At 40.9% G+C, this 12,978-nt stretch overlaps 1 long non-coding RNA gene and 1 pseudogene across 1 annotated transcript in view; both read left to right on the forward strand.

Moving 5' to 3' along the window:
• LOC145499316 (uncharacterized) overlaps nucleotides 1-9,046 on the forward strand; it is an 83,068-nt gene extending 74,022 nt beyond the window's left edge. The window contains exon 3 of the long non-coding RNA XR_014050915.1: nucleotides 8,877-9,046. This is a non-coding gene — a long non-coding RNA (uncharacterized LOC145499316). The remainder of the gene's footprint in view (nucleotides 1-8,876) is intronic.
• Nucleotides 4,212-5,061, forward strand: LOC145499399 (uncharacterized; annotated as a pseudogene).
• Nucleotides 9,047-12,978: the final 3,932 nt, after the last annotated feature.

A 12,978-nucleotide genomic window follows, 5' to 3' on the forward strand; every position in this document is an offset into this window, starting at 1 on the left:
CATGGTTAGTGCGCTCGTCTGCGGAGTGAGCGGTCCGGCCGGGGTTGAGTTCTGGCCAGGAACATTGTGTTGTGTTCTTGGGCAAGACAATTTACTCACACAGTGCCTCTCTCCACCCAGGTATTTAAATGAGTACTGGCGGATTTAATGCTGGGGGTAACCCTGCGATGGACTAGTATCCCATCCAGGGGGGAGTAGAAATACTCCTAGTCGCTTCATGCTACAGAAACTGAGATAAGCTCCGGCCTGCTGGGCCACTTGGCTCGTAGGCGGACTTAACCTTTTTCTACCGGTAATGTATAAAGCCGAAAATCCCTTGCTCTCTGGCCCTTTGGGTACAATTCTCTTAAGAGCAAAAGCAATTTGCTCTCAACGCATTCACATTACAGATTAGTTACTGTTACTGTCGACAAAATTTTAGATCGAAGATACATTTCATAGAAGGTCTCGACGTATCTTGAAGATCTTGAATTCCAGCTTGCCCTTCGGACAGGCAGTTTTCATATTTTACTTCCCTGCCCTTACTTTTTTGTTTTATTTAGTTGGCAGACCTTGCCCATCCGGCATGTGAGAATGAAAAGTTACTATTTAATTGAACTGTAATAACATGAATGAACTGTCATAAACTGAACAACAGTAATTTCAATATTATTTTTCCAATTATGCAAGTTCAATTCAAGAAAACGTTTCAACATAAGATCATTTGTATTAATTGAAAGAGCTGCAGATGAATCAGGTCTACAGGTGAAAGGATTGAGTCTACTTCCAGTCATATACACGAATCAGCGATCACGTTTTTTGTGACTTTTCGTTTGTCTTAAACTCCGAACACCCCCGTTTTGAAATGGATTTATTGTCCAAACCGTCACCTAGAATACATTTAGAGCTCTTTTGGTATTTATGAGTGACATTTCAAAGCGAAGACTGCCGATCAATTTGTGGAACAGCACGTAATATTTCAAATATTTGTTTACCTGTCTGCCTTCTCAACAGAAGTAATCAAGGGTCGCCTTCCTCGTGGAAAATGCGCGCGTACTGATAAATCCGATACATGCTCATAACGCTCGCCAAAAATTGCTCTTGCTTCGAAATTCAAAAGGTACATATAATACTACAGATAGTAGCCGCGATGTTTAGTTTTTCACCTGATCACTGAAAGATCAGATCATGATTACGCTAGTGAAGAATGCTTGAAGTAGCTGTTGGCTTACAAGGTTCTGCAGATATTGGCTAAACGAAACAATAGGTAAACAACACAAACATGTAGAGGTTTTAACGAGGTGCAGGTCGACTGGGGGTTGGAAAATACGATATGAATTGCAATGAGAACTCTCAACTATATCGTCACGTTTTCGCGACTGACAGATATAATTTCCCGCAAGAGTCACTACGTGTATCATATTGTTTTATAAACAATGAAATTGAAAAATTAACATTGTAGCTTGCACATGCGTCGAGCCGTGATACCCCGAGGGTTCTCTTTAATTAAAGCGAACGAGTTGTCAAAATCTTGACACCTTTTGAGGGGCGTCTGTACAGGCTCTCCTTTCACCGGCACACTTCGCTCGCCGACTTCGCTTTTGCTAGAATGAAGTGTAACAGAAATCGACCCTATCTCCCGCCCTCAGCCTAATCCCCGTCTCTCGACCGAACAGGAAATGACTGACATTTCAGGCTACGCCTTTGCTTGTCCCGCGCGCAGCGTCTGAAAACCTGTTCGCACGCTATTGTTAGTTATTTTTGGAGCTAACTAAATACACACGTGAGACCGTCAAACAAACACATTGCAAGGGTTATATGTCTTATTAAGATTCCTGTCAGTTCATATTATGCAAGGGGAAAAGTCCTTACTCGCCATAGAAGTCAATTTAATGAAAGCAGCGACGAAGACTTGTATGACTAGTATGTATCAGAGCTGTATATTGCAATCCCGGGGGGGGGGGTATTCCCAGAAAAATTGGGTGGGGGTGTGCGGCCCGCTTCCCAGAACTCCTACCCTATTTATGACCAAGTCTGCGATTTTCCCTAACCTATTTATGACTTGACCAAAAATTCGATACCCTATTTAATTCAATACCCTGTTTCGGACTTGCCTTATGATTAGTTCCCTGTTCAGACCAATGTGAAACATAATTTGTGAAGGGCTTTTGTTGATGGTCTTATCGATAATGATGAAAACAAACAAACATACATACCCGTATCAAGACTGAATGGCAAAAGCCATACCCTATTTATTACCAAAATAGCCGAAATCGATACCCTATTCATGACCAAAACGGCTGAAAAACCATACCCTTTGGGGCCGCACATACCTGTATAGCCCACGTAAGGAAGTATCCCTCCCACCCCCCCCCCCCCGATTGCACTTTGCCCAATCTGCAATTGTCTCACTCGTTTTACTACTTCACTCCGTTTGATGAACCAAAAAGACTGGTTAACACATAATTATTATAAACATAAGATCGGTTCTGACAGTTAATCATAGAAAACGAAGATTCTAATCCTATTTTGGCTTATCGAGGGAGAAGAGAAGGCCAGAAGTTTTGTTTCTGAGTGAATGTTATCGGTAAATACTTGACTACAAGTAATTTATTAATACACCGTTTTTCAGTCTTGAATATTTCGCAATAGGCATAGAAATGTTGTAAAAACAACTCACCGTTCTTCCCCGAGCTCATATGCTGTATTTTCACCGGATCGGAAAGCTCAACATCAAAATCGTTCCCTGAAGTCCTTTCACTCTTGCGGTACCGTGCGGAAACAATGCGTTCGCCCTCAACCCGGAGAACGTTGTTTTCGAAGCTTGAATAACTCGTTCCTTCGCAGCGTAGCTTGCCAAGATCTTCTGTAAACTGAACCACGCTAGAATGAAACGGATCCAAAACGGGAAGCCTGTAAGCAACGTCGCCGGAGTTTAGACAACGGCGAATTTTGCAGCAAACGCATTCTACACATATAGAAAGAATTTCGCAATAAACCTACTTAGTATATTACAAAGTTCACTTTTAGCCACAAACTAACTGCTAAATTGGTTGCATATAATATAGAGTACTCTCAACTTAGCAGTAAATTAACGGCTAAATTTGTTGCATATAATATGCAAAACTCTCGATTTAACAGTATATTAACGGCTGATTTTTTCTATACAATGTGCAAAACTCGCGATTTAGCCGTAAATTAACGGCTAAATTTGTTGCATACAATATACAGAGCTCTCGATTTAGCAGTGAATTAACGGCTAAATTTGTTTCCATAAAATATGCAAAACTCTCGATTTAGCCACAAATTAACGGCTAAATTTTTTATATACAATATGCAAAACTCGCGATTTAGCCGTAAATTAACGGCCAAATTTGTTGCATATAATATAGAGTACTCTCAACTTAGCAGTAAATTAACGGCTAAATTTGTTGTACAAAATATACAGGGCTCTCGATTTAGCAGTAAATTAACGGCTAAATTTGTTCCCACATGATATGCAGAACTCTCGATTTAGCCACAAATTAACGGCTAAATTTTTTGTACTATAATATGCAAAACTCGCGATTTAGCCGTAAATTAATGGCTGAATTTGTTCCACATATATACAGTGCTATCGATTTAGCCGCAAATGAGCGGTTAAATTTGTTGCATACAATATTCAGGGCTCTCGATTTAGCGGTAAAGTATTGGGTAAACTTGTATAACATGTAAGGTTTCCAATTTAGCCTTAAATCGACGGCTAAATTTGTTGAATAAATTACAGGGCTCTTGATTTAGCGATAAAGTACTGGCTAAAATTGTATAAAATGTAAGGTTTTCAATTTAGCCTTAAATCGACGGCTAAATTTATCCCATACAATAAACATGGCCCTCGATTTTGTAGTAAATTAACGGCTAAAATATTCTCGATTTAGCAGTAAATTACAGCGAAATTTGAAAATTTAAGTGGGCTGTGAATCCCATTTACAGAATTTTTTTAAACTTTGCAAAAAATTTCAATGGTAAAAGATGCGTTTCATCGTGCTGTTTGTATTATAACCACTTAAAAGCTAATAGTACGTAATGGTGTTTTTAGCAGAACATACCTATTGGTTTTCGAAAATGATATCAACGTGTTCATCAATAATGGGATAATTTTTTTGAAAAAGAACTGAAAAGAGCTAAGATATAGGGTGTTATGATACACAAGACTTTTGTTTTGATTCCGCCGAGGGGAATCCTAACAGAGAACTCATTTGAGTTCAGTGGAAAAAATTATCTCCAAACCCATGGTGTCGCAATGGGCACAAAGACAGCAGTGTCTTTTGCAAATATATTCATGGCGGAGATCGAAACAAATTTAATCCAGCAAAACAATACCAAGCCAAGAGAATGGACACGTTACATTGATGACGTTTTCTCCTTTTAATTTGGGACTGTAAAAGAAATGAAGTGGATCGTTTCATTGAACAAGCTAACACATTCCACCCAACAATAAAATTCACGGCCGAAATATCAGAGAACGAAATAACTTTCCTTGATACAGTAGTGTTCAAAGGAGAGAGATTCATAGAAAAATCCATCCTGGACATCAAAACTCACTACAAGCCGACCGAAACTTTTCAATATACCCACTTTACCTCGTGCCACCTCCCGGGGATAAAAAGAGGCTTTATCAAAGGCGAAGCAATAAGACTGTTTAGAACAAACTCTTCAAAAACAACATTTGAAGAGTGCCTTGCAAACTTCAAACGACGCCTCGAAGAACGCGGGTATCCGAGGAAATATATAGAAAGGTCCCTGTCAGAGGTCATCTTTGACCCAAGACAATCGGCTCTTAAACCACAAAAACAAAAAACGGCAGAGAGACTATTGCCTTTTGTCACTACATACCACCCTGTAGTAAAGAAACTTAACAAAATCGTGATGGAAAACTGGAGTTCCATAGAAAATCAACCTCTGCTGAAAACAATTTTTAAAAAGCCTCTGATCATATCTTACAAAAGAGGTAAGTCTCTAAAAGACATGCTTGTAAGAGCAAAACTATAATCTGAAGGCTTTTGATAATGCGACGCAACCACAAAAACCACATTGGGAGTCCGTGCAGGCCTGTCTCTGTTTTTTCCTGTCTAGTTTGAAATTTTTCCAGATAGGCCCCTTCCCTCGTGGAACCATTCTAGCGTGCATAATCAGTTTATGCACACAATATACAAATGTTACGAGCACATTTCAAAGCTCATAAAAGGCTTTCAGCCTTTTCCCTTACTAAGGAATTCCAACAATGAGCGGATTGCCGTCCAAAACATTTGTATGCGTTCTACTAGCCGTTTAGGCGAATTATACAGTAAAAAACGCCTTCTAACAAACACAAGCTCAATTTTACGACCATCTGGATCGAAAATGGTGACACCCGATTGGCTGATATACCTTCTATAAAGGGCCAATAGGAGCAATGCAAACTCGATCGTAAACTGCAAAAATCAGATCTTTTTCAGTTTAACGGGAACGGAATTGAGAAAACATCTCTACCTTTCCCTCAAGCAACTTGCAACACTCTCTGTCTTCAAACAACAGCTGAAGAGACTCTGAAAGAGTCGAAACCGCCGGTCCTGTTGTAGCCACTGCAACTGTTGCAGCAACAATGTGCGATGACTCAAACACACAATACCTCCATCCCAGTAATGGTGAAGAGGAACTAGATACAGATAATTGCATCGCGCCACCGAAAACGCCAGACTACCGTCCAAATGAGGACGACGACGAAATGCTTAACACCGATGAAGAAAATGATTCGGAGAACAGCCCTCCGCCATCACAACCAAGACCAACCCAGAGCCCGCCAAGGGGACGCAGGGAAAACCACCTGCCAACGAGCAACAGGCCTGACAGCCTGCCAAAATCCAACTTGCCGAAGCGAGGCCAAAAAAGAAAATACACAGACCACAAGACTGTGGAGAACAAAATAGCAAATACTGAAAACTCTATAAAACTATTAGAGGAACACCTAACAAATCGGACTTGTCCGAAATCTTTGCGATACACGACGAAACCAAATATTTCGCCGGATAACATATTTTAAAAAGAAATCAAGGATATCAAGCTAGATGCTGAACAAAGTCTAGTAGATGCCTTAACTCGCTTCTACAAACGTAAGCTCGACGGAGAAAGAGAAAGAAATTAAGGGCATTTTCGCAACCTAATGCTCGCAGAAACAAACATGTAAATAGGCAACCTTTCAACGACATGCTATCGGCGAACCACATTGTAAACCACAACAATGTAAACTTAGCCGATTTGCAGAAACAGATTTCAGATTTAAAAGAAATCGTTTGTTCACATGTATTTAAAAACTCTGAAAATAAACAGGATAAACACTATCACAGTGTGTTCTCTGACTCTACGAAAGCTGGCCACAAAACCAGCAAGAGTATTTCTAAAAACAAACGACGCAAAAACCGTAGAAACACCTCTGGAAAAAGGCGGGCAGCCAAAGAAAGGGAATTAAATGAAAAATTCCTTAAAAACCTTTCAACCCATCAACTATCTGACGACCAAGTCAACGTGCTATCAAGGGGTCTCAAATTTATCCCAACGCCCGTGACTAACAAAAGCATAATTAGGCGACAACTCTTGCAGGATTTTGAACAATTCGCGAGAAGAATGCACCTCCAGTACATATATCACGGCTAAGATAAAGAACCACATCCTTTTCATGTCAAATCAAATCGGATGCCTCCGGTTCAACAATCCATCACCCTTGAAAGCTATTTAGAAAGTGTCGAACTATAAAGTGTCGTTAATTTACGGCTAAACATGGGTCTAATTAATACCCTAGAACAAATTTAGCCGTTAATTTACGGCTAAACATGGGCCTAAATTAATAACATAGAACAAATTTAGCCGTTAATTTACGGCTAAGACTGGGTCTCATCAGATAACATGGAAGAAATTTAGCCGTTAATTTACGGCTAAACATGGGTCTTCGAATAACATGGAACAAATTTAGCCGTTAATTTACAGCTAAACATGGGTCTCAGTACATAACATGGAACAAATTTAGCAGTGAATTAAGGTTACAGTATACCTTCAGGGGTGTCTCGCGCGCAAGCGATGTAGCGCGTGCAGTTTAAGCTGTAGATACCTAAATCCCATATCAAATTAAAGCTTATGAAGCTGGCTATCAAACTATACCAAGAATTTTGAAAGAAAATGAATTGTCGAATTTTTCACGACCACTAAATGCGAGCGCCCGAATCACCTTTCGAAAGCTACAAGTCAAAGCGAATTTCGTTTTTCGCCAATTTAATTCTTTCCTCGGTTTCAGGGCCCAAAGCGCTCAAAAAACGTGTCTGCGTTTTGGCATATTCAATTGCAGTAAAAAGTTACAGAACATTTTCGAAATAGGATTAAAAAAATGTGGAGTGATCGTACAAAAATCGCTCTCGAAGATTTCGTAATTAACAATTCCCAGACACGCTTTTGTAGTTTATATGTTAAACTAGCCACTGTCCAAATTTAAGAGCAATTGAACAAATTCCCTTTGAGTTATAACTCTTTAAAGTGTCTGCTTCAAGTGAAAAAATTTATTCGAGAAAACAGCGCTAAGAAAAATTTTCTGCTTCGCAAACAAACTCCGCCCACAAACGCCTTCAACTGGGTTCTCAGATAACTAAGCCAATCAGTGCAGGGAAAGTTTACTACCGTTAACCTCCTGGTGAAATTTACGCGCGAATCTCTAAAAAACTCTTGTTTTTCGCAATGCGCTCAAGGAACCGAAGGCAGAGAGATAATTTTTCTGTAGCTCGGGTTTTTCTTGAAGCTCGTCTGGCAAAATGGGGAAGATTAAAAAGGATACGAACGTTAGAGTGGCTGAGCGAGGGAAACAAACAAAAGAAAGCGCCGAGAGCAACTGTGTGTGGGCAACTGTGCATGAATAATATTTCATATGGTCTCAATGAGTCCGACGATTCGTCGATATCGGACTCATCAGAAGAGTCTCTGTCAGCATCCCTGTTATTGCTGTCAAGTTCCGAAATTTTTACAGAACCTTTCTTTTCTCTTACCACGAATATTTGCCCGCCTTATACGATAACTATAGCTTCGTCCGCGTGGCGAACTTTCGCTTCTTCACTCGTTGATATATTTTCATTCGTTCTTCGCTGTTCTCGCTTTTTCGAACCGGTCCATGGTTTAAACGTGGTCTATGTTTACTTATAACTTAATAGAGACATGCCTAATACCAAAAATGCTGGGTAGTCAGAACAACAATGCTGATCAACTGAGTAGTCAATTCGTGACATCCATACCGGTAATTCCCGCGAAAATCGTCTCGGTTGATTGCATACGCGCCATAGGGCTGTCAATCAAGAGGTAAACTTTTACTTCCGGTGAAAACATAAAACCGCCATTTCTCCGTCAATATTTAGCCTTTTTCAAATTTTTTTTTCAGAAATTAGAGATTATTCTTCGACCACTAGTTTGACCCAAAAATCCAAATTTGAAGAAAATTGCCGACCCGAAGGTATACTGTAACCTTAACTTCTAAACATGAGTATCAGAATATAACATGGAACAAATTTAGCCGTTAATTTGCGGCTAAACATGGGTATTGCTACATAAAATGAAAAAAATTTATAAGTTAATTTATGGCTAAATTGGGCAATTGTAAGTATTTGGAAAAATAATTAGCCCTTAGTTAATGGCTAAGGCCCAGTTCAGACGCCGAACTTTTCATGAGCCGAACTTAATTCGACTTTGGACCGACCCAAATTATGAAAAGTACACCTGTTGATTCAGACGTCGAACTTAATTCGCCGAACTTTATTTGGTTTAAACCAAATCACATCGAAATGTCAGCGATTTTCAGGCAAAGTGAAAACTACTTGAACAATACGTTACAATGATTTATGCATTAGGTTCGGCTCATGAAAAGTTCGACGTCTGAATCAAAGCCGTTCCAAAGCCGAAATTCCTGGCTGAGCTAGGCGGGAAGAACGGCTGGGCCGTTCCAAATTCAAATAGCCGTTCCTAACTGATTCAGACGCCGAACTTTTCATGTACTTAATTCAATGTATTTGGTTCGCCTCCTGAAAAGTTCGGCCTCTGAACTGGGCCTAAGTTCCGCATTGTATAATAAAAAGATAAATTTTTATATATGTTTACTGAAAAAGTTTTCGGCTAAAAAATTTTGATATATATAGAAAAATTTAATGCAAATTTTTTATTTATACATATACCCCTGTTTGAAGTTTGAAGTAAAAGTTATGGCGTTAAATGACCTTGTAGCTAAGATTTATCGATGTCTTCTCGAAATGTAGACGACTTTTGGGACAAACACAAAGGTGCAGTTCGGCTGCCTGTTGTCTACCGTCTTGTCTTCGACCAAAAACCAACACTACTTTGTGAGGAATAAATCGATGGAGGAAATGTGTCGTTTCACTTTGCTGGCTTTGATTTCTGTGCGCAAAATATATTACTTTAACTTACCGAGTTGTGTGGCTCAGCAGATGGCCATGATTCGCGGTTATAGAACCATCTTACCGAGTTGTCTAGTTCGTTATAGCAGGTTAAATGAATGGAAACAGAAGCCGCACATTTAACTAGAGAATGTTGGTATGTAAACAATCACCTAGAAAGAATGTTCAGCTAATTAAACGGCTTAGTGAGTAACAGTTTATTTATTTTACATGAATGTAAATGATTATGTTGTTCTGGTCCCCTTTAGTCTCAGGTCATTGAAAGTAAATTAAAAATAACAAACAAAACTTGGCATAGACGCAGAGCCTGAATTATGAAATTGTGCAAACCAAACCGAATTTCCCTTTGAGCAAACGAGAAGATTTTCATGAACGCAAATCGAATGGGAGCTTTAAAATTGCTTACAGGCCAGAGTTTAAGCTTGTTCTTTTGTTTACGTTTTGAATTCATGAAAATGAGAATGAAAATGAATTCATGCTGAGTTTACGTCAAAACATGAAATTTTGAAGGCCTACTATTTTTGCGAGTCTACGGAAACTGGCACCGTCAAGAAACGTTTTGAACAACAAATCGGCCATCGTAGTCTAGACAGGGGACCTCTTCACTGGCGTGGACTTTGACACTATATCTGTCTCTGTACAACCTCGGTTGTTTATGAAAAATGTTGATTTTAGCAACAGACAGAGGTTGAAAGTAAGCTAGTTAACTCATTTAAGGTATATATATGAAAGTGACGGTGTCGAACGCACTCATGATCTTTGATTACTACTAGTTTAAATTTACATGTTTCTAAAGCTGTTAGGCTAAAGCTATCCCAGAAGACATTGCCGACAGTGATAACTTTTTGCCATCATCTACATTCATCTTACTGCGTTCGACAGAACGCAGTTCTAATCGCGTAATGCATAAAAATTCGAGAACTGTGTATTTATCTACCTAGCTATCTATGCATTTGCACCCCCCCCCCACCCCACTCCCCCCAAAAAAAATTCTTCTGGGGCGAATGATGTCATGCCCATGTGCTTTCTTCCTAGTGTTGCGCAATATTACGGACTTTCGAGTGTCGAGGAGGCTTATTGTGGACTGTAGCGGATACTGAAGTTGTTTATTTAAAGTTCGAAGTCACTGTTAATGGCATTTAATAACCTTGTGGACATGTCTTCACGAAATGTGTGCGACTTTTCGAGGCAGCTTATTGAAGACTGTAGCGGATAAGTTGCTTATTTAAAGTTCGAAGTTAGTGTTAATGGAATTTAAAAGCCTTGTAAAAAGGTCTCCACGATATGTGTACGACTTTTCGTACGAACAGAAAGCTGTAGTTTGGCTGCGTGTTGTGTACCCTCTTCTCTTCGACCGAAACCAAAGCTGCTTTCTGCTGAATAAATCAAAGGAGGAAATGAGTTTCACTTCGCTGGCCAAGAGTTTAGTGCGCAAACTATGTAATCTTAACCCAACGACTGATGAGTTCAACTCCCGCAGGGTTGCTTTGGTACACGAACATGTCCATCGTTTCATTGTTTCGGAAGTGAAAATGCCCTGTAGCTGTTACCCCAAAGCTAAGGCGATTCACAGTCGTGTTCGTAAACAAGATAATTGTCCTAGTTTTGGTACTAAAAGCACGTCGTCCCGCATACCGACTGAACATGTAAACATGGTTGGTGTCGATTTACACGGTCAGTATAAAACATCCATTACGGACTGCGGACGGCGGACGGCGGACGGCGGACTGCGGACGGCGGACTGCGGACGGCGGACTGCGGACTACGGACGGCGGACGGCGGACTGCAGATGGCGAACGGCTGACGACGGACGGCGGACGGCGGACGGCGGACGGCGGACTGCGGACTGCGGACTGCGGACTGCGGACTGCGGACTGCGGACTGCGGACTGCGGACTGCGGACTGCGGACTGCGGACTGCGGACTGCGGACTGCGGACTGCGGACTGCGGACTGCGGACTACGGACTACGGACTGGGTATAAAACACAGACTTATATATAAGATTACACAATACATGTATAAACGAGAACAAACCCTCTCGTATGCACGTGCTTTGCGATCAATTCACTTGTTTTCGTCCCTGCTGAAGGGAGACCAATTTCATGCCCACCTAACAGCTCAGGCACAAAATGCTGTCCCTAGAATTTTTGTTTTTGTAACATACCAAGCCTACCAAAACTCGAACGCACTCTTTAATCTACGATTAATACTAGTCTTGGCTAAAGTCTCCAAACAAGCGGCCCACCAGGCCGGAGCTTATCCCGGTTTCTGTAGCATGAAGCCACTAGTAATATTTCTACTCCCCTGGATGGGATGCTAGTCCATCGCAGGGTTACCCCCAGCATTAAATTCGCCGGTACTCATTTATACATCTGAGTGGAAGAGAGGCACTGTGTGAGTAAAGTGTCTTGCCTAAGAACACAACACAATGTTCCTGGCCAGGGCTTGAATCCGGGTCGCTCGATCCGGAGTCGAGTGGACTAACCATGAGGCCACCGCGCCTCCACTTTTCTATTTTCTAGCTGCCAGAAGCTAGAGCGCGTCGTTGGAGTTACATTTGCTTCTTTTTCCGTCATGAGCCTTTTTTTTTGGTGGCGGGGCGAGGGAGAGGGAAAGGAGGTGGGCACAAATTGCCCCCCATATGTCTCCAAAGGTATCCAATCAAAGGTCATCAAACTCCCATGGTAAGTTGCGTATATCCGAGCTTGTTTGCTGTAGTGAGAGTCACGGATCAATCATGACGTCGCAAATGCCAAAATGGGGCGGAGCGCGAAAAATGGCGCACGAAAAAATAGGCGAGGAGCGCGGCACTGGAACCTCGATTCTAGCTTGCTACGAAGCCTCGCACCAAGCCTCTTGCTACAACTCCTTTTTTCGCCCCGCCGTTTTATCGCGCTGCGCACCCTAATTAATTGGAGGCCAAGAAGAGGCTAGTCCAAAATTGATTCCAAAAAATCAGAAAAATATGTTTGTAAGAAATGTGAAGATTTTGGTATAAAATCGTCGTTAAGTCCAAATTCGAACTAAAACAGAAAATTCGTCTTCAAATTTGTGTTAACCACCCTTTGAAAACATGGTTGCCATAGAAACGTCAAGTCGCGTGACCAACAATTGACACACTAAAATGCTCCCTGATAATTTATAGGAAAAGCCTCAAAGTTTGATTATTACAGGTTAAGAATTTTTTTTTTTGGTGAGAAAAGATTGAAATAAGCTAGTCTCCACCCTTCCCCCACCCCTCCCCGCCGAGGTGCCTTTTACCTCTGTGTCAAAAAAAACAAGTCTTCGTCTGAAACCATTCATTTGAAGATGTGTTCCCAACACAGGTTCATTTTCATGCAAATCAGTCATCTTTAAATGATAGGTTTTGCAAGAGGACTCGTTGTCAAAAAGAGGTAGCAGGTAACCCGGAAATGACCTACTGCATCAGGTATTTGCCTCAGAATTTTAGCGATACCTAGTCGCGGGTTTTTCTGGTCGGTATTCACCCAAAGTAATGCAGAAATGAGCCTGCAGACAACAAAGTCAGCGTAGGAGCAAA

Source organism: Orbicella franksi, chromosome 10 (assembly GCF_964199315.1).
Source record: "Orbicella franksi chromosome 10, jaOrbFran1.1, whole genome shotgun sequence".
In the NCBI taxonomy this organism is placed as follows: Eukaryota; Metazoa; Cnidaria; class Anthozoa; order Scleractinia; family Merulinidae; genus Orbicella; species Orbicella franksi.